Below are 20276 nucleotides of genomic sequence, written 5' to 3'. Positions count from 1 at the left end.
GGATGGGTGGGTTGAGTGGGCGAGTGGGAAGAGAGGGCGAGTGGGCGAGTGGGAAGAGAGGGCGAGTGGGAGAGGGGAGTGGGCGAGTGGGAAGAGAGGGCGAGTGGGAGAGTGGGCGAGTGGGAAGAGCGAGTGGGAGAGTGGGAAGAGCGGGCAAGTGGGCGGTGACTGCACGGGAGATCGCCCTACGCCCGATCACGACGCCCGGCGCCGCGTGGCGCTCCCGCTAAGTCGCTGTCGATCCTCACCCCTCGCGGCCACCTCGGTGCCCGGGCTGCCTGATGAGGGCGGCAGCTGATGGAGATGGGGCATTCTGGCTGTGTTACATCATGAACCTACTTGCTGTACTGTCATCAATTACACTCTCAAGAAAGGTGATCATCACCGCAGAGTGGCAGCCACGGTATAGAATGTGTCTAAGAGGACGCTTACGAAGAAGATGGAGCAATGAGGTGAGTTCGTGTGCAGGGTGGATTGTTGCACCGCGGGATCGTGTGAGGTGGTGGTGGCTTGGAGAGGCCTTCACCTAGCAGTGGATTGACCATGGTTGATGATGATCTGCCGCCTACAGTCACCGCAAGTTGGTGTCTCACACAGACTCAATCCATGCGCGATCCACCAACCACTTCGCTTGGCCACTGATGAATGACAGGGGTGTCTCATCGTCCTCACCACTACCGTCACAACCACGACTACCTGAGACCACCACCACTGCAGTGTTGCGCAACAGAATGGGGAAGGAGGTCCACACGAACCTCGCTGGCACCCAGCTGATCGCGGCCTTGTGAATCCATCACCGCCGAACTCAGCGGTCAACGCTACTCCCAGTGTGGCCGCCTGTACTCATACACAGCACTCCTACAGTCCTCCTCCTACAGTCCCTACGGTCCCCTCCTCACAAGCACGACGATGCCCGTCCACGAAGATCCTGACCGCCAACCGCGGCTACGACCACGCCGACTGTTCTGGACAACGGCAGATGCCCCTTCCTGGGAATCGAACTTCACTCGAGGAGGAGAAGCGGCGGCACCGACTTGGGGCCATCGCCGACGTCAAAGCCAAGAGACTAATTGGCTCCTGGCTTGGCACCATCCCGGTGGTGGCAGTAGCCGGTCATAAAACCGCACCAGGGCTTCCCACGGGCGATGGAGATCATATTTGAGTTGTAAGAAAATCATCACCACCAGCAGGAACAGCATCAGTAGCAGTGCCATCACCACCAGCAGGAGCAGTAGCAGCGCCATCACCACCATGACCACCATCACCACCAGCAGTGCCATCATCATCAGCACCTTCATTACCAGCAGCACCATCACAACCACCATCAGCAGTACTCACACACGAGCACCATCACCACCATGCAGCAACCATCACCACCAGCACCATCCACAACAACCATCAGCAGTACCATCACCACCACCACCACCACGAGCATCATCAGCAGCAGCAGCACCATCACCACCACCATCAGCAGTACCACCACCACGAGCACCATCACCCACCACGAGCACCATCACCAGCAGCAGCACCATCACTACCACCATCAGCAGTACCACCACCACAGAGCACCATCACCAGCAGCAGCACCCATCCACTACCACCATCAGCAGTACCACCACCACGAGCACCATCACCACCAGCAGCACCATCACTACCACCATCAGCAGTACCACCACCACGAGCACCATCACCACCAGCAGCACCATCACTACCACCATCAGCAGTACCACCACCACGAGTACCAGCAGCAACCACCAGCCCACCCACACCACCACCGCCATCAAGCAGCACCGGAGCGAGGGCGGCTCTTGCCTGCGGAAAGTCGAGCAGGGAGGCGGCGGAGGAGGGCGCCGCCTGGTCGGGCCAGATCAGGTAGTGGAACTGCGTGAGGGTGCGCGTCTCGGCCGTGAGCGCGTTCTTCAGGTAGAGCGAGCGCACCAGGAAGTCCTCACACCACACGTGCTCCGACAACCAGGTTCACCTGGACAAGGGGGGGGGGCGGGGGGGGGGTATCTTGTGATTCGTATTTTTCGAAAGTAAGGTGGCAGAATAAATGGAACGCATCCGAGAGGTCGCCACATCGCAGGATTGTGAGAGATGGCAGCGGGTTGGTAGGGGGGGGGTGCTTCGGTCACCATCAGTGATCGTTCGTGGCTGACCGTGACTGACTATGATGATGATGATGCAGATAGGCATGGGAAGGTGCAAGCAGTTTTGCTTTGCGGGTTGTTGGGCTCAGAGCCACCGGCCCCGTCTCAGCTGCGTCTTCGGCGCCGCTGTCCAAGGTACCAGAACCGCACGATGGGAAGTCCTCCGTGAATCCTCTCTGAGTGTTTGTAGCGAAATGCGCTGCAAGCCATTCGATGTGGTAAAGACCAATACCTTGTGGTGAGTGAGGTGTGGGATCAGTGTTGTCTTGAGAAGGACAGGTGTGGACAGGGTGTGGACAGTGTGGACAGGTGTGGACAGGTGCAGGCAGGTTTGGGAAGGTGCCACGAGGCGTGGAGGGGGGGGGGGTGCTGGCGCGAGGAGGCGTCGCACCTCGTAGACGTGGTAGGTGCGGGAGCCCTCCTCGGGCCAGTAGCGGTAGCAGTGCTCCACGCGGTTCTCCATGAGCGGGGTGAGCATCACCACCACCGTGCAGGCCACTCTCCCAAACCATCTGCAGAAAGACAAATATACCCCGTGTAGCCTTAAAAGACTTTTGGGGCAAGTGCTGTTAGAGAGCACGTATGAAGGCCGGCATGAAACACGAGGTGGTGGGTGGCCAGCTCCATGCCCGGCCGCCTTTGTCTCTCGAATGACGGTGTTCACGCACACCGCACCAGCTACTCATTTGAAGCTGAGTCGACCTAGGGAAGGCCCAGTTCCAGTTCAGATAATCGTCACTGGTGTTGACCGTGAGAGGGAATCAAATCCGGGTCGCCGGTTTCAACCCCGTTTCTCCGGGTTCGTAGCACAGCGCGCTCACCGCTGCGCGACCGCTACGTTTGAAGAGAGGCGCGTCTACTGAGCAGCTTCACGTGTAAGGAAACCCCACCAGGAACATGAGGAGATAATACTCAAAGCGCCGCACGGACAGATTCAGGATTGCTCTAGGGCCATCTGCTGGTCACCTCGCAGCCCCAACCTATAACGCCTGATACGCCTGATATTCCGAGGCAGCCTCCCCTCTAGCACCTCCGATTAGCACGGTTGGCTAATTACGGTGCGAAAAAAGTTCAACATACATAGGTGCTGCTCAGGCTCAAGCCTGCTCAGCATAGCGCAGGAGCAGCGGAGATTGGGCGCGTTGGGGGCGACACGGCGCGTGTCCCGGCACGGCTCGGCGTCAAAGCCACCGCTCGCGGCCGCTCTTGGAAAGCGGGATAGATAGATAAATAAATAATGGCCCAAGTGCCCATTCTTCTCGGTTTGAGGCTGCAGACACGACGAGCTAGGAGATACGAGGCAGTAAATGTTTGCAAGACAGCTCTACGTTACAAGCAGCTGCTCGCAATAAACTATGATATAATAAAACATAGAGCACCCCCTCCCGTCCTCGCCTCCATCGAGAGCGAATGTTTTTTTAAGCAATAAAAACCCACCAAAGAGCGCGGCAAGTCACTCAATATCGACGGGACAAATACTTTCTCAAAACGAGGACACGAGGAGTGGCTCCCGAGTCAGGAAATCAATTGGACATTTCCACAGTGGAGCAATGCGCGAGTGATCGCTGCTGGGGGAGGGAGGTGAGGGGGGCGAGTGAAGGGAGGGAGGTGAGGGAGGGAGGGAGGTGAGGGAGGGAGGGAGGTGAGGGAGGTGAGGGAGGTGAGGGAGGGAGGTGAGTGAGGTGAGAGAGGGAGGGAGGGATGTGAGGGAGGTGAGGGAGGGAGGTGAGGGAGGTGAGGGAGGTGAGGGAGGGAGTGAGGGAGGGAGGGAGGTGAGGGGGCGATTGAAGAGGGAGGTGAGGGAGGTGAGGGAGGGAGGTGAGGGGGGCGAGTGAGAGAGGGAGGGAGGTGAGGGAGGTGAGGGAGGGAGGTGAGGGAGGTGAGGGAGGTGAGGGAGGGAGGTGAGGGAGGGAGGTGAGGGGGGCGAGTGAAGAGAGGGAGGTGAGGGAGGTGAGGGAGGGAGGTGAGGGGGGCGAGTGAAGAGAGGGAGGTGAGGGAGGTGAGGGAGGGAGGTGAGGGAGGTGAGGGAGGGAGGTGAGGGAGGGAGGTGAGGGGGGCGAGTGAAGAGAGGGAGGTGAGGGAGGTGAGGGAGGTGAGGGAGGGAGTGAGGGGGGCGAGTGAAGAGAGGGAGGTGAGGGAGGTGAGGGAGGGAGGTGAGGGAGGTGAGGGAGGGAGGTGAGGGAGGGAGGTGAGGGGGGCGAGTGACGAGAGTGAGGTGAGGAGGTGAGGGAGGTGAGGGGAGGGACAGGTGTGAGGGAGGTGAGGGATCCGATTTTTTTTTTTTTTTTTTTTTTGGAGCTCCGAGTGTTGCCGCATGCATCTCTCTGCCACCATTCAGCCCGTGCCCATTCACTCCCCGCTCCTTCTCTTTCCCTTTTACTTTGATGTGCTTTATTTTAACTTTTCTTTAATTTCTTGTTGAGCTGGTTTCGTAGAACCCCAATTGAAATTTCTCTCCGTCTATCCCCGCGGTCCTCTTCAACACGTGCCATCTGGCCGTAGTCGATCAGTAACCAATGTGTAGTCGATCAGTAACCCGATGTGTAGTCGATCAGTACGCACGGCGTCGCCATGGCTCTGCCTGCCGAGCGAACCGCCCGCTAACGTCCGGTCCGAGTCCCGACGTCAGTCGCGGAGAAGTCCGCTCGCAATGTACCCGAAATGAGCGTTGTTATTTTTATAGCATTTTCATTATTTGCGGTCCTTTGTTAGTGCACTCCGAGAGGAAGTGTTTTCCCACGCCATATCGAAGGTGCGGTGTTTGTTTGACCATACTTCACCACTCTGGCCAGTGTGTGTCGGTGGAGCGTGGTGCGTTACAACCGCGGGATTCTGCTGCACTGCCCTCGGGCCGACAAACGGATCCCGCAGCAGCCTATAACACCTGTGATGCATTTTCCAGGTGCCATGCCCTGCTAGTGGCCAAACAACTGCAGCAGTCCTCGCGGCTAGGCCTCGACCCGGCAGCGGCTACGTGGGCGTCAGAGGTCGCGTGTGGCCTCGAGATGGCAAGGCCCTCACCTGCCAGAAGTCGACCACGGTGTTGGCCAGTGGACCCTGGGCTGCGATGTACACGGGCGTCCTGGGGTCGTGGTCCATCTGGAGTAGGAGGGAGGGGGAGACAGAGCGGGAAGGGGAGCGAAGGAGGAGACAAGGGGGAAGAAGAGGAGAGGAGAGAGGACGGCGGAGGAGGACAGGGGGGGATGGAAGAGGTATTGAGGGGTTAGTGGTTACTTCTTAAAAGATATGACCACGTCGGCTGGAAGGGTTTTTCATCATCACCTTCAGTCATGACAATCCATGGCTGATGGATGAAACCACTCCCCCCCTCCCCGCTAATTCGTCGCCACCCGCACCTTAAGGCTGAATCGACCTAGGGAAGGCCCATGACCATTTCAAATCATCGTCATTGGTGCAGCTGTGAGCGGGAATATAACTCGGGTCGCCGGGTTCGTAGCACAGCGCGCGAATCATTGCGTTACCTTCCTCACGCACAAAGGACACAGTTCCCACAGAACTTGCCCCAAAGACGCAGAAACACGCGCACACGCACACACACACGTCATCGCACGCGTTCCTGTAAATAAAGCCCTTGCACTTTCAATTAAACAATCCAATTAGGGGAAATCAACCCCTAAAGCCGTGAGCAGAGCTCAGCATCTAAGCCTAATGCTGTCGCTCAGTCGCTCGTGAGATTACAGCGTAAACCTGCGGAACGCGGAATGAAATTACGCACGAGCTGCACCCCCCCCCCACCCCCCGGAAAGGAATCGATGTCTCGGCGTGACCAGCGGCAAAGTGCGGCACGCACAGCCGCGAGTCTCCCGTCAGAGGTGCCGCGTCTGGTACGGGCCCCGGCCCGAGACACCCCGAGGACTCGCTGGCTGTGGCAGCGGAAATACCAAAAAAAATGCGATTAGCGGTTCTCCTTGTTTCGTATGGCATTGGAAAAAAGAACATCACGAGGGCTATAATTGTGTTTAATGTTGCGAACCGTCCCACTACCCCAACGCAACACGCGCACTTTGTTCCACCAGAGCGCGCGTAGTTCGTATTGGGAAGTCCTCGGTGATATCCGCCTGCTGGTTTCCGCTTGGCCGCGTTCGCAGTCTGGCCGAGTCCCCTGATCGTGTCCGCACCTTCCGCGTGTTGTCGGGACGCGTTCGCGAGTGGCCCAATGCCAACAGCGCGAATTATGCCAATGCAAGTAAATTATGCATGAACTTTATTTAATAAGTGATCGCATCGTTCAATTGTATTAGCCGTACACACAATCTGGCGTCACTAAATATGTGGCCACCAGCTCCGTGGCTGCCGCTCTGCTGGGGGCCACGGCCTCGTGCGGGCAGAGCCGGAGTCGGGGTGACGACGGTGGCGAGAGGATCAACACGCGCAGAGAAGTCCGCGCTTGAACCGGTGTTGGGGCTGCGGCCGTACACGACGAACGATCTTTCCTCGGTTATCATCGATTCTTGAGCTCACGGTGCACGCTTCGGATTGAGCGGGTGCTGAGATCATTGTTTGCAACTTCTGGCGAACGAGTTTATTTCTTTATATTCACTGTGCTTGTGCACCACTGCCAGTCGGAGCAGCAGCGTCACCAGATCACGCCTTAGTATACAACGTCTTATTTTAAGTACTTGTAATGTTTTCTTAACATTTTTATATATTATGTTAATTAATCCAAACGTTTAATACATTCATTTCTCCATTCCCTCATTATTGTGCAGTGCTGGAACTAACACAAGTGAAAGTGGTGAAGCGATTGAAGTCCTGGGAATTAAATAATGAAACTCGTGGGAATGAAAGCGATTGGAGTCGTGGGAATGAAAGTTCTCGAACGAGGCGTTGCTCTGCACGAGGGTGCGATGCCGTGGGAGAGAGGTGGTAGCTTGGGGAGGAATTCATCCAGCAGTGGACTGACCCCCAGTGCTGCTCACGATGAGTGGCCTGTCGGTGTGCGCGTCAAACAATCGTCGCCGAGAGCACGCGGCGCGTGCGGAGTGGCGAGATGCGTCGCATCTCCACATCGATTCCTCGCGGGCGGCTGCGGAGATTCTCGCGGCTGCGAATCGGTCCGGTGCCGCGCGCTGTTCGGCGACGATGTCCAACGCTTCGTCCCACGTGCCGAGGGGGGGGGGGGGCTTCTTCGGCAACGAATTCAGTTTCGCTCCCACAATTCCAGGCTCCTGGAGAAGATTCCGGCACGTGGGGCAAAAAACGTCGGACGCCGTGTCCGTGAGAGACGTCGCCGGGACCGCTGCGCCGTGGCGAGTGGGCGGGCGCGCGGTGCGGAGTTGGGTGGCGTTGATCGACTTCCACTTCGCTTCACTTCCTCCTCACTTCGCTCACAACCCGAGTTTGGAGCGCGACGCTACTCGGGCCCTGTTTGTCATCCATCTCTCACGCCGTGAGGCCACGCGCTGCCGGGCTCTGAGGTTTGAGGCTTCACTGCCGAGCGCCAGATTAATTTTTCTTTTTAGTCGCAAGAAAACTTATTTGATTCCCATCGCTCTCTCCGAAAAGTGATTTCTGCTCTCTGCAAACTGCTTCTCCACGCCACGAGGGGAAGCATCAGGACACCGCCCTCCCTCCTAGGCGATCCTAAGTATGCGGATTAGAACGTTTGTTTCCACGGCGAGTGTTGTGTGTTTTCGAGGCGATGTGGAGCGCAGGGCTTGTCGGCGAGCCGGCACGTCCCTCCAGAAGGAGAAGACAAAGCGGCGAGTTCCCTTGACGAATCGGGAGGAACCGAGGCTTCATGCGTGCGCATGCCAAGTGGCGCATCAAGGGCCCAGCAGCAGCAGCAGCCGTGATGCTAATCCCATCGAAATGCAGACAGTTGCTTATTCATATTTATGGGTTCATGCCGAATGTAGACAATTTTACTCTCTTAAGTCAGAGCGGGGTTTTCTCTGGGTTCATTTTTGGAGTTGGCCAAACATTGCAAAGCAGCAGGACCCTCCTGCAGACGTCTCGAGACTCAGCGTGAGACTGTCCTGGGTGCAGAGCACCGCTGGCGAGGATGTCCTTGTTCCATCGTCGCTGACATCGATCCTTACGCTCGGCCTACACCGTGCGTGTCAGAGTCGCTCATTCCCGATTTGCATACCTCGAACGTCATGGATTCACACGACCCTTACTGCCACTCGAGGCCACTACATTCACCACAATAAAAAAAACATGATTCGAGAATTGAAGAGCGACCCCGATTCGCGACAATTGATGTTGTCGCGAAGGCGACCATCGTTCCAGGCGTCGTAACTTTTGTTATCATTACAAATCACGATGTGACGTCAAGGGGCAGCCCTGCAATCACTTTGCTGAGTCGGTGTCCAACTCGTCCGGAAGGCATTTCGTAGTCGTGTACCGTGAAGGCGTTGTACTGTTGAGCCGTCGGTGTTGTAGTTTAACTCATGCCCAGTGCCACCACGAGTGCCTGCGTGACTGTTGGAGCCTGCGCCGCGAAGCGCCTCTGTTGTGCACCCCCCCCCCCCCCAACAGTACGTGACAACAACAAGGAACGATTTGCAGGCTTTGGTCAATCCACTGCTGGCTGAAGACATCCCTTTGTCATTTCAGTCGTGGGTATATATTTGAATGTCAAGTGCGCTGCATTGAAGTGGCCGAGCTCACACGGCAGTGTGCGAACCGCGACACCACCGCTACTCTTGCCCACAGGATGTCATCATACTGACATATTGTAACGTACCAATACATTCAATTTTCGCTAAGATTGTTATCAATGCCTCTTTGGCAAAGTAATATTTTTCCTCAACTTTCTTTTCAAAACAAATATCAATAAAGTTAATCTTTCCATATTGTAAAATAAAACACCGATATAAAAGCACTATGTGCTTTCCCTGTCTAAGCAGACTCAAGGCCTAAGCCTCAAGGCCTTATAGCCTTATCCATTATAATATCTAAGCCACTGCAAGTCCAAAGACTTCCATCAAATTATCTAAAGCGTCTTAGGGTCACTTTGCCATCACGAGGCCTAGGTGCTGTTACGAGGTCACGCCAGCCACGAGGCCGTGTGTGTGGAGGGATGCCAACCGTCCAGTTGTTCCACCTTTGAACCCTTTACAGTGCCTGTCCATACCATGCCTGACGGATCTCAACATTCTAAATGTTGGCATTTTCTCCTTGCTCGGCATGCGAAAAAGAGTTGCCAAAGTCAGCCTCGGCCTATTACAACTGTGCAGTACAAAGTTCAAGAGCAATCCCGCGAGCAGATCTCGGCACGAATCAATTCCTACCACCTGAACCCAGACGCCAATTCCCGCAATGTCTGGGTCATGCCTGTTCTGGTCAAACCCCAACAGGTGGCAACCCGAGACGTGCATCTCGAGTTGCCACCCGTCCTGGTCTTCCCAGGAGTGGCCTCTTGTTGAGACGGCAGCTGTCCTAGGAGATCTGGGCCACAGGGACCTTCAAATCCCGCTCTTTGGCAGCTGTGGTGTGTTGTCGTTAGTATTACAGTTTCATCCACGTGTAGGTCGCCCCCTCTCCCCGTGTTGTGAAATATGATTCCTCCCATAATGCCCAGAGGCTGCTGCTCCACTGAGTGAAGGGACCCTGAGTTGGCAGGGTTTATGTTCCAGTCTGGCCCTGGGGGGTTCTGGTGAGCAGAAGGTAAATGTCAGAGGCTCACAGGCGATGGGGAAGCCACTGCCGTGAGGCACCGTGCCCACAACATCAGAGGCGACCACGCCACGTCTCCACCATAGCCCACACAGTGGTTCAATCACATCCCTAAATTAGCACCAGGGTGAAACACACACACACACGTCATTGTCGGGTAATAAAGGCAGCTCTGATTGCATCTTCTGTGGCCTTGAAAGGGTTTTAGCACAAATGAATAAAGCACTCAACAGTTTTCCATTAACACTGCCTTAGAATATATATATCCTGTACCAAGCTGACATTTCAGAGAGAGAGAGAGCGAGAAAGGGCAGAGAGAGAGTGACTTATCATGAGAGATCGCCGTGGGGCTGAGGAGAAATCTGGGAAGCTTGAAGAAAGTTACTGCGGCTTGTTTACATCCGGCTCAAGCAGGGCAAGAGGGGAATGAAGAGCAGGCGGGGAGGCTGAGAGCTGGATGGGAGAGACAGCGAGATCCACAGAGAGACACGGAGAAGCACAGAGAGACACGGAGATCCACATAGAGACACGGAGATGCGCAGATAGACAGGGAGATGCACAGAGAGACACGGAGATCCACAGAGAGATACGGAGACGCACAGAGAGACAGGGAGACGCACAGAGAGACAGCGATAGACTAAAGAAGCAATGGGATAAAGAGAACATAGATAAATGGAGACACTGAAAATAGGAGCGAGACGGAATCTGAGATTGAATAGACAAGATAGACAAACTTTATTCAAAAATCGAATAGACAGATGGAGGGACAGAGCAAGGAGACAAGTGAATATAAAGACAGAGAATTAGAGAGATAATCTAAGTTTGAATTGAGACCAGAAACAGACAAATCATTCAGGGCTGAGAGGCCAAGAGATGAACAGCAAGACACAGAAGATGCGAGATAGGCCCAGGCTCAATAGAGCCCAGAGACGGGCAAATAAAGAGCAGAGGGATGAATAGAGAGACAGATAATGACGGAAATAATCACAAATTGAATAGAGCCGAGAGACAGGCAAATAAAGAGCAGAGAGAGAGACCGATGGATGCACAAGAGCCAGAGAGAGAGAGAGCGAGAGGGAGAGAGGGAGGGATGAGACGCAGAGTGAGCGAGGCGTCGAGAGCGGAGCCACTCAGAGCGGCGCGCACGGCGAGATCAGACGACTCAAAGCCGAGCAGCAGAATGGGAGATGAATACTAAGAGAGAAAGTGGTGGTGGTGGTGGGCGGTGGTGGTGGCGGGGGAGGTGCAGCAGAATGGGCCCTGACGAGAGAGAGAGAGGAGAGAGTGGGGGAGCTGCAGCAGCTTTAGTTGGAGAGACTCCCGTGTGTGTGTCGCCTGCGAGAGAGCGAGGGGGTTGCCTGCCCCCCACTCAGTCGAGGCGCTGGCAACAGAGCACGCCAGCAGTGGAGCGAGCATCTCGCTAGCAGTGGAGCGAGCGACTTCGCTTACACGCTGCAGTCGTCGTCGAAGTTGCACGCGGACCAACTCCGGGGGAGAGGGTGCTTTTGGTAGCCATCAGAGATGCTCATTGAGACAGATAAATCCAACATTAGTCTGCCTTGCCAAGGCACGTGACTGTTTTTCTTCAAATTTATAATCATCTTTCAAAGTGCCGTTGCAATTTGTTCGTGTTTGAGAGAAGTAATTTTTCTTTTTTTAGTAATAAAGGCAGCTCCGCTGAGCCACCTGTAACTATTTTCAGGAATGATTACTCCAGTGATTAATACGGCGCCGATGCAACACAAAGGACCCCCTCCCCTCTCGCCCCGCCAGACTGTTGGGGCGAGTGCTGCCACCTATGAAGGCGGCACTGTGGCACACGAGGGGGTGGGTGGCCAGCACCACGCCCGGCCGCCTTTGTCTCCCCATTGGCGATGTTTACACACCGCACCAGGTACTCATTTGAGGCTGAGTCGACCTAGGGGAGGCCCAGGACCGGTTCATATAATCGTCACTGGTGTTGGCCTTTAACGGGAATAGAACCCTTGTCGTCGGGTTCATAGCACAGCGTAGCGCTAACCGCTACACTACCGCTCCCCACTAGTACGTAGACACACACACGTAGACACACACGTACACACACTCACGTAGATACACACACACGTAGACACACACGTAGACACACACACGTAGACACACACGTAGACACACACACACGTAGACACACACACGTACACACGTACACACACACGTAGACACACACACGTACACACACACACGTAGACACACACACGTATACACACACGTAGACACACACACGTAGACACACACACACGTACACACGTACACACACACGTAGACACACACGTACACACACGTAGACACACACACACGTAGACACACACACGTAGACACACACACACGTACACACACTCACGTAGACACACACACGTAGACACACACGTAGACACACACACGTAGACACACACACACACGTAGACACACACACGTACACACACACGCACACACACACGTAGACACACACGTAGACACACACATACGAGGAAGCTGTCGCCACGCGGCTCCGCTGGGGGCGCTTTGCTCGCAGCCCCTCGACGACTTCGCGGTTCCTTCCTCGGGGCCATTTCACCTCCAGCTGTTTAATCCAAAGTCCACTTAAATCAGAGTGAGGCTGTGTATTTATAGCGGGCGTGATCTGACGAGGCATTCCAGCTCGTGTTCACAGGTGTCCAGTCGGGGCAAGCACGGCTCCACCGCCCGCCTCGCTGTTTCCCATTGGGCTCTGCGACCCACACACGCCCCTCTGGACGACACTCAATGTCGTAACTCGAGTCCTTCCCCTATTCTCTATATGAAGATATACATGTAACGACCAGCGAGAGCCACACACACACACATATGTAGACATCATCATCGTCATCACCATGTGAAGAGCAGAAGTGTGACATTTAAATACCCTATGCTTCCCCAAATAAAAAAAAGCGAATGGTATTTCAGGCGGGTTGAATCGATGACCATCCAGCCACTCCGTCTCCCCAGCGATGGGACGATTGGTTGTGACGCTGCAGGTTTGCGATTATCCGATGACGGTACAGAACAGTAGTTATTGTGACATACTGTAGTGGCTGCAGGGGTATCGTGACAACTCAAGACGACGAGTCAACCAACATCCATTCTCAACAGACACGATTCAGATGAATGTAACGCGAGCTCAGAATCGTCGCACCCCGAAAATTTAACGCGAACATGCGATGACAACCCGCATCAATCACTTCTCTAGAACTGCCTTTCGCGTTTCGTTTGTTTTCCTTCCCCCCGCACCTGCGATGAACACGGTTGGCTACGTACGGTGAGAAATAATTTCAACACACACACACGCCACGGCACGGCCCGGTGTTCCCCACACCCCAAGCCGAGCCAGGATACTTCCAGAAGGCACGTGTCAGGCAGCCTTCACCGCATTCCCATAGATCTATGAAACGCGGCTTCGGACGACATTGCCGTCAATTCATTCCCAACGCCGGCTGACGTTAGCTGCCCGGGAGACGACAAATCATGTCATCTCTCCCCGGAGCGGAGACGTCTCGTGTCTCCACTCCGGGGAGTCAAAGGAAAAACCACGGAACGCATTCCATGCTCCTGATTGCTCGCTAATCCGGAACCCGCCGTGACAGTTGTGGTGGCGGTTGTGGTGGTGATGGTGGTGGCGGTTGTGGTGGTGATGGTGGTGGCGGTTGTGGTGGTGATGGTGGTGGCGGTTGTGGTGGTGATGGTGGTGGCGGTTGTGGTGGTGATGGTGGTGGCGGTTGTGGTGGTGATGGTGGTGGCGGTTGTGGTGGTGATGGTGGTGGCGGTTGTGGTGGTGATGGTGGTGGCGGTTGTGGTGGTGATGGTGGTGGCGGTTGTGGTGGTGATGGTGGTGGCGGTTGTGGTGGTGGTAGTGGTGGCGGTTGTGGTGGTGATGGTGGTGGTGGTGGTGGTGGCGGTTGTGGTGGTGGTGGTGGTGGCGGTTGTGGTGGTGGTGGTGGCGGTTGTGGTGGTGGTGGTGGTGGCGGTTGTGGTGGTGGTGACCATCACGGAGCCAGGACGAATGTAAGAGCTGGAACATGTACACGATCCGCCGCCACACCGACCGTCTGCTGTCGCGTTGTCGCGAGCACACGCGTGTGTCCACCGTGCCGTTGTGTTCGATTCCGCGCGGACCGTCCGGCGGGAGGGAGGGAGGGGGGATCACAATCATCTCTCAAAGTGCCGCCTCCGAGAGGAGCATTTATATATTGATTTATGTTTACGACTCACAATTGCTGTTTGTGTCGTACAGCCTCCTCCACCCGACAACGAACACAGATGTCACGTGAACAAACGTGCCAATGTATTATTCCTGCTTCTTCAGCAGCAGCGATGGCAATGTTGTAGAGTGTAATCCACAAGATACACAGCAATTGGGAAGTTCGACGTTTCGCTGGTAGTTACAGTAGCATCATCAGGCAGTTGGCATAATTGTGAAGATGTTCTCCAGGCTGTGGCCTGACATAGGTGGTGTGACGTCGTCCTTGGGTTCCCACGGGAGGGTTTATGACGCACCTTTTGTTTCCGCAACCTGACCCCAAATTCAATGATGCATCGTAACATTGGCCGTGAACGATTCCACGTGTTTACACTCAATCTGGATTTTGCTGGTCACGTTTTACCACGGATGCAACGCAACGTGGCCGTGTGTGTTTTCCATGTTGACATTTGTCGTTGTTTATCAAGATGTTATCCCAATGGTGCTACGGGCGTCACGTCAGGAGACCGTAGCTACGTCCGTCCAACTCTCGCGGAACTGTGCAGCCCTTCGTGTTAAGAGAACGACCCACAAAAGTGGATATCCCAGAACTACCTCTGAGTTGCCTATTGCTGACCTCTAGGTCACATGCAGTAGAGGGCAGCGCTTTCCCACTCGCTCTGCAATTTGAGAGTCATGTTCGTCGGATGACAGTCAAACCGATATATTCATTCTTAGAGCCGGACAGTCACTGGTGACCGAGCTGAGCGCAGAAACAACGCAGCATAGCGCAGACCGAGCAACCAGGGCTCAGCACCGCCACCACTACCACCACCACTACCACCACCACGACCACCACCACTACTACCACCACCACTACCACCAACACTACCAACACTACTACCCCCACCAATACCACCACCAATACCACAACCACCACTACCAACCACTACTACCACCACCACCACCAATACCACTATCCCCACCACTACCACCACCACCATCACTATCACCACCACCACTGCCACCATCACTACCACTATCACCACCACTACCGCCACTACCGCCACTACCACGACGACGGCCCCCAGGGACAGACAGCGCCGTGCAGCAGCCAAACTCGCGACTCGAATAGACAGGCGCCCTCGTGCTCACGGCGCCGGTGCTACGGGCTGGGGGAGCGACCACGGTGCGGGGAGCGGTGCGGGGTGCATGGAGCGGTGCGGGGAGTGGTGCGGGGTGCATGGAGCGGTGCGGGGAGCATGGAGCGGTGCGGGGAGCGGTGCGGGGAGCGGGGTGGGGCGGACTCACGATGGGGCTCGCGTTGATGTAGTCCGAGTTGGCCGCGTTGGCTTCTGCCTTGAGCGCGACGCGCGCGTGGTCGTCTGCACACAGCGCAGAGAGGCACGGAGCGGTGAACGACAAACGCACGCAGTGCGCAGACGCCGTGCGCGGCTCAAACCTCTCGCGCCCTGCCGCTCCCCGCAAACCGCGACGATGTTGTGGCGCGCGGCGTTCCGTGTCGACAAGACGACGCCTCCCGGGAGCGGCGGCGGTGACGGAGACGGCGACGGCGACGGGGGGCGACTTGGAAGGGCCACGCGGCACCTACGCTGGGGCCTTTCTGTCAATGAGCCGCGCCTGGCCCGTGTCCTCACACTGCTGCGGTGGTGGCGATGGCAGAGTAGGTGGTGGTGGATAGTTGGGGTGGTGGTGGTAACGGCAGTGGTGGTGATTATGATGGTGATGATGGTGGTGATGGTGGTGGTGGTGATGATGGTGATGATGGAGGTAGTAGCAGCACCGTGTCCGGTGTTGGGGACAGCGCGACGCGCGGTCGTTCGTGGCACGCGGCACGAGAGGGCCACGGGCGGAGTGACGGCGAGAGCCGGGCAAGGAGAGCGCAGGTGAGGGATGGATCGGGGTGAGGGGTGGATCGGGGTGAGGGGTGGATCGGGGTGAGCGGTGGATCGGGGTGAGGGGTGGATCGGGGTGAGCGGTGGATCAGGGTGAGTGGTGGATCGGGGTGAGCGGTGGATTGCGTGCTGGACGTTACTGGGGGGGACAGTGGTGGCCGAGTAATCACCACCAACTCCATGCCGCTACCCGATTCCACAACCACGTGTATGGCTTCGTGGAGCGGTCGTGCGGAGGGTAGCGCACGCTGCACTATGAACGAGTTCGATTCCCACGACCAATAACAGTGGCGGGAAGTTGAGCCGGTCCTGGGCATCTCCGAGATGAACTCAGCCTGGCATAAGTCCAGTACCCGGTGAGGCGCGTCCACATCCGCACTGGGTAGACAAGAAGCGGCGTGGTGTTGGGCACCCTTCGCAGCTGTTCGCCAACAGCACTTGCCCCAACAGTCTGTTAAAAGGCTACAGGGGGGATCTTTGTCTGCTGCGTGTGCGGCGTACACGGGAGGATGTTGCCGTAGCGATTCTGACGGTGTTGTCCGCCCTCTGCGCCATGGTGCAGGCGTTGGGCTCGGCCTGGTAGCAGCAGAGCGCGTCCCACTCGGCCTCCAGGCGGTCCCCGTTCCGCACGTGGTCCTCCATGTAGGACTGCGAGGGCGCACAGACACGCAGACACAGAGGGACAAAGATTCCCTGTGGAGCAGGAACAAGACTGATGATTGGAGGTCCTAGTGAAGGCCGGACGGGCCCAGCTATGAGTGGGTGGTGTGGCCGACACCACACCCGGCCACCTGTATCTCCCCAGCGCTGTTTACAAATAGCAGCAGGCAATCATTTAAGGCCGAGCCGACCTTGGGGAAGCCCAGAACCGGTTCAGATATTTGACATTGATGGTGGCTGTAGCCCTGTGGTGTCCACTTCCACGGGCCCTTCTCGAACGCGAAGGTGAGAATTCTCAATGGATTCTCTCGTCTCACGATGCGCCGTGACGCTGAGAGTGGTACACAAGCACAGATAACAACACATCGCGAGACATTCCTCAATATAACACTGCGTGTGGCCTTTACCCGGAAAACAAACAGGCGACGTTTGGGCATGGCCCTTCTTCGCACCACGTCCACTGATGGAAGTGCTATGAAGAAGGATCACCGCCCGAAACGTCGCCCGTCACACACGAGTCACGCGGTGAGCACGTCCACTCGGCGGCGGCGCGCACGCACCAGGATCATGTGGCCCGTGGTGATGTCGAGGTTGGAGGGCGCCGGCTCCTCGCTCCAGGACGAGACGCTGCTCCGCGGGGAGGGGCTCAGGGGCCCCCCGTCGCTGAGCTGCGAGGAGAGGCTGCTCATGCGCGACGGGCGCGAGGGGTTGGGTGCCGTGCGGGGCGTGGGGGGCGACCCCCACGCCGCCGGAGACGACCCCCGCGGGGGGGGCTCCCCGCAGCCCCCGCCCTTCTCGGCCGTGCGGATCGCCATGCGCTGCCGGCACAGCTCCTGGGGGAGAGGCGGCGGGGTTGGCGGTCAGCGTCACGGAGCGGCGGGGGGTGGAGTCGCGTTGGGAGTGTGAAGGGGAAGGGCTGTGGTTGCAGGGATCGGGTTGTGGTTTGGAGGCTGGGGTTGTGCCAAGTGGTTTAGGGTTGTAGTCAGAGGGTTGTCTTTTAGAGTGTTAAGTCTATTTTTTAATTGAGTTAAGGGGAAAAAATATTTAGTTCGTTATTGCAACCGACCTCTGGGTCATGGCATCAGCAGCCGTCAGCCTCCTCTTGTGAACAGTGCCACAGGCTCATGATTATTAGAGGGAGGGGGCAGCGTGGCATCGGGAGATCACTTCAACCTCAACTCTGCACGAAATTAAATCTATCGTCGTAACCGATTGGTAACACGCGGGGTCGCGGAGGTGGTGATGGTGGTGAAGGTGGTGGTCGTGGTGAAGGTGGTGGTCGTGGTGAAGGTGGTGGTCGTGGTGGTGTTGGTGGTGGTGAAGGTGGTGGTGGTGGAGGTGGTGATGGTGGTGAAGGTGGTGGTCGTGGTGAAGGTGGTGGGTGGTGAAAGTGGTGGTGGTGGTGGAGGTGGTGGTGGTGATGTGGTGAAGGTGGTCGCGGAGGTGGTGATAGTGGTGAAGGTGTTGGTCGTAGTGGTGGTGAAGGTGGTGGTGAAGGTGGTGGTGGAGGTGGCAGCACCCGAGGCTTGCTCGAGCAATCGCGACGTGATAATTGCCGGCGGGAGGCCGAGACGGAGCTGTCAGCTGTCAGCTCCGTCTCGGCCGCGTGGATGGAGCCACGACTCTGTTGGAACCCACGACGCTGTTAGAACCCAAGACTCTGTTGGAACCCAAGACTCTGTTGGAACCCCGGCTCTGGGTGCAGGCGATAGGAAGATTTCACTTCCACGGACAACTGTTGAGATCAATTTTACTGCCACTCTTGCCGGGACGTGTGACGGCCGACTCTGACGAACGGCGACGTGAATGGCGCGTAGTCTTTTTATTACTGTTGAGACCCCCCCCCCCCCGCGCGATTAGCCAGGGCGGCCACCGGGTCTCGAACCGCCAATGTCACCTGGTAGTCGGAGGTGGGGTCGGGGGCTGCTGTGGGCGGCGGCGGCGGCCAGGCTGGCATAGCGGTGGCCGCTCTTGGTGGCGCGGCGGGCGCGCAGGAGGCAGTAGGCGAGCAGCGAGCCCAGCAGCACGCCGCCCAGGCACACGGCGCCCGCCACCGTCGGCACGAGCAGCCCGGCACGGCCGCCACGGCGCCACCCTCATCGGACAGCTGGCCCGGGGGCGCTCGCTGGCATTCGAGAAGAACAAGGGGTGGGGGGCAAAGGGCGAGAGTGAGACTGGGGGAGGGGGGCTCGGGCTCAGTTAGCGCGGGTAGCTATGCACGTTGTCCTGCACGACGTCCGACGTTTCGTTACGCGCGCTGATGGGAGCTTGTTCGTGGATTCATTTCCTGGAAATCAACTCGGGAAGAAGCTACCGGCACCTGGAGTGAACCGCCGAACATCGTGCCGAGCAACGCGCGGTGCAAGCCGCGGACACGGCGGAGGGCCGTATAGCAGCAGCAGCAGCACGACCACAAAGCGCGGCTGCGGAGCGCATTCGGCCCCACCGCGCGGTACTCTAACCGGCTGAAGGCGGCGAGAAGCGGCGGGATGTTCCCGTGCAGACGAAGAGGCGGCGTGGCTCGTTTCAGATAATGAACGACCACAGAAACCCAGCGGCCCAGTGACTGAAACCAATGAGCGTGGAGATGTACACGCACGTCGTGCGATCGAGTCGCGAGTCACTCAAAGGAACTCGCTGCGAACGCGCGACATCGCCCGTGAGACGCTCGTCGGCAGAGGCTTCGCGCGTCGGAGAGCGCGACCCCTGGCACGGTGTGAGACGACACTGCCGCCACCATCAGTGTCACCACCGCCACCATCACCGCCACCACGACCACCACCACCATCACCACCACCGCATGCGTTTTCACTACAAACCCCAGTACGGATATTTTGGCCTTTTTTGTCACGCTGGCCAGACGCCTTGGAGGAGGATGCACGAACTGCCGTGTGGACAGAGGCGCCGGTGTGTCAACTGCTGCGCACGCGGACGAAATCGAAGTGGAGAGTTCTGGGACCGCCAGCCTCCAGAAGCAGAATGCAGTGGCCATCAACAGGCAGAGCAACTTAGAGAGAGGAACGAAACCTCCAGCGCCGCACAGCACGGCATCACGCCACGCGGCGTGCCAGGGTGCAGTGGAGCGCTGGACTCGCGATGGGTCGTCACAATCACATTTAAGAATCGGATTTCGTCTCATTTTAAGCATCTCGCTTGTGACAGCTTCTTCTTCAAAAAGTGGCAACATTACATAAAGCAGCATCGACTGAACAAAATGAAAATGAGAATTGTTTCATTTACATTTAGAATCTGATAACATTTATAAATAAATAACTTGGAGCTAGATTTGAAATGAAGCAAGCTGCCGTGGTGTGGCGGTGAGCAGCGCGCCGCCGGACTGCAGCCCAGAGGTCGACGGGTCGGAGCGATCTCCCGGCACGGCACTTTAGACAGTGGGGCGGGGTATAACGATCTCCCGGCACGGCACTTTAGACAGTGCGGCGGGGTATAACGATCTCCCGGCACGGCACTTTAGACAGTGCGGCGGGGTATAACGATCTCCCGGCACGGCACTTTAGACAGTGCGGCGGGGTATAACGATCTCCCGGCACGGCACTTTAGACAGTGGGGCGGGGTAATAACGATCCTCCTGGCACGGCACTTTAGACAGTGCGGCGGGGTATAACGATCTCCCGCACGGCACTTTAGACAGTGGGGCGGGGTATAACGATCTCCCGG

At 57.0% G+C, this 20276-nt stretch overlaps 1 pseudogene; it reads right to left on the bottom strand.

The window, feature by feature from the left end:
• Nucleotides 1-1812: 1812 nt before the first annotated feature.
• Nucleotides 1813-18939, bottom strand: LOC133339879 (receptor-type tyrosine-protein phosphatase N2-like; annotated as a pseudogene).
• Between the last annotated feature and the right edge of the window lie 1337 nt (nucleotides 18940-20276).

The sequence above is a fragment of the Lethenteron reissneri genome, unplaced genomic scaffold (assembly GCF_015708825.2).
Source record: "Lethenteron reissneri isolate LAM-NWPU_2019-01 unplaced genomic scaffold, ASM1570882v1 scaffold_508, whole genome shotgun sequence".
NCBI classification, from domain to species: Eukaryota; Metazoa; Chordata; class Hyperoartia; order Petromyzontiformes; family Petromyzontidae; genus Lethenteron; species Lethenteron reissneri.
This window is presented reverse-complemented; position numbering and strand designations above follow the sequence as displayed.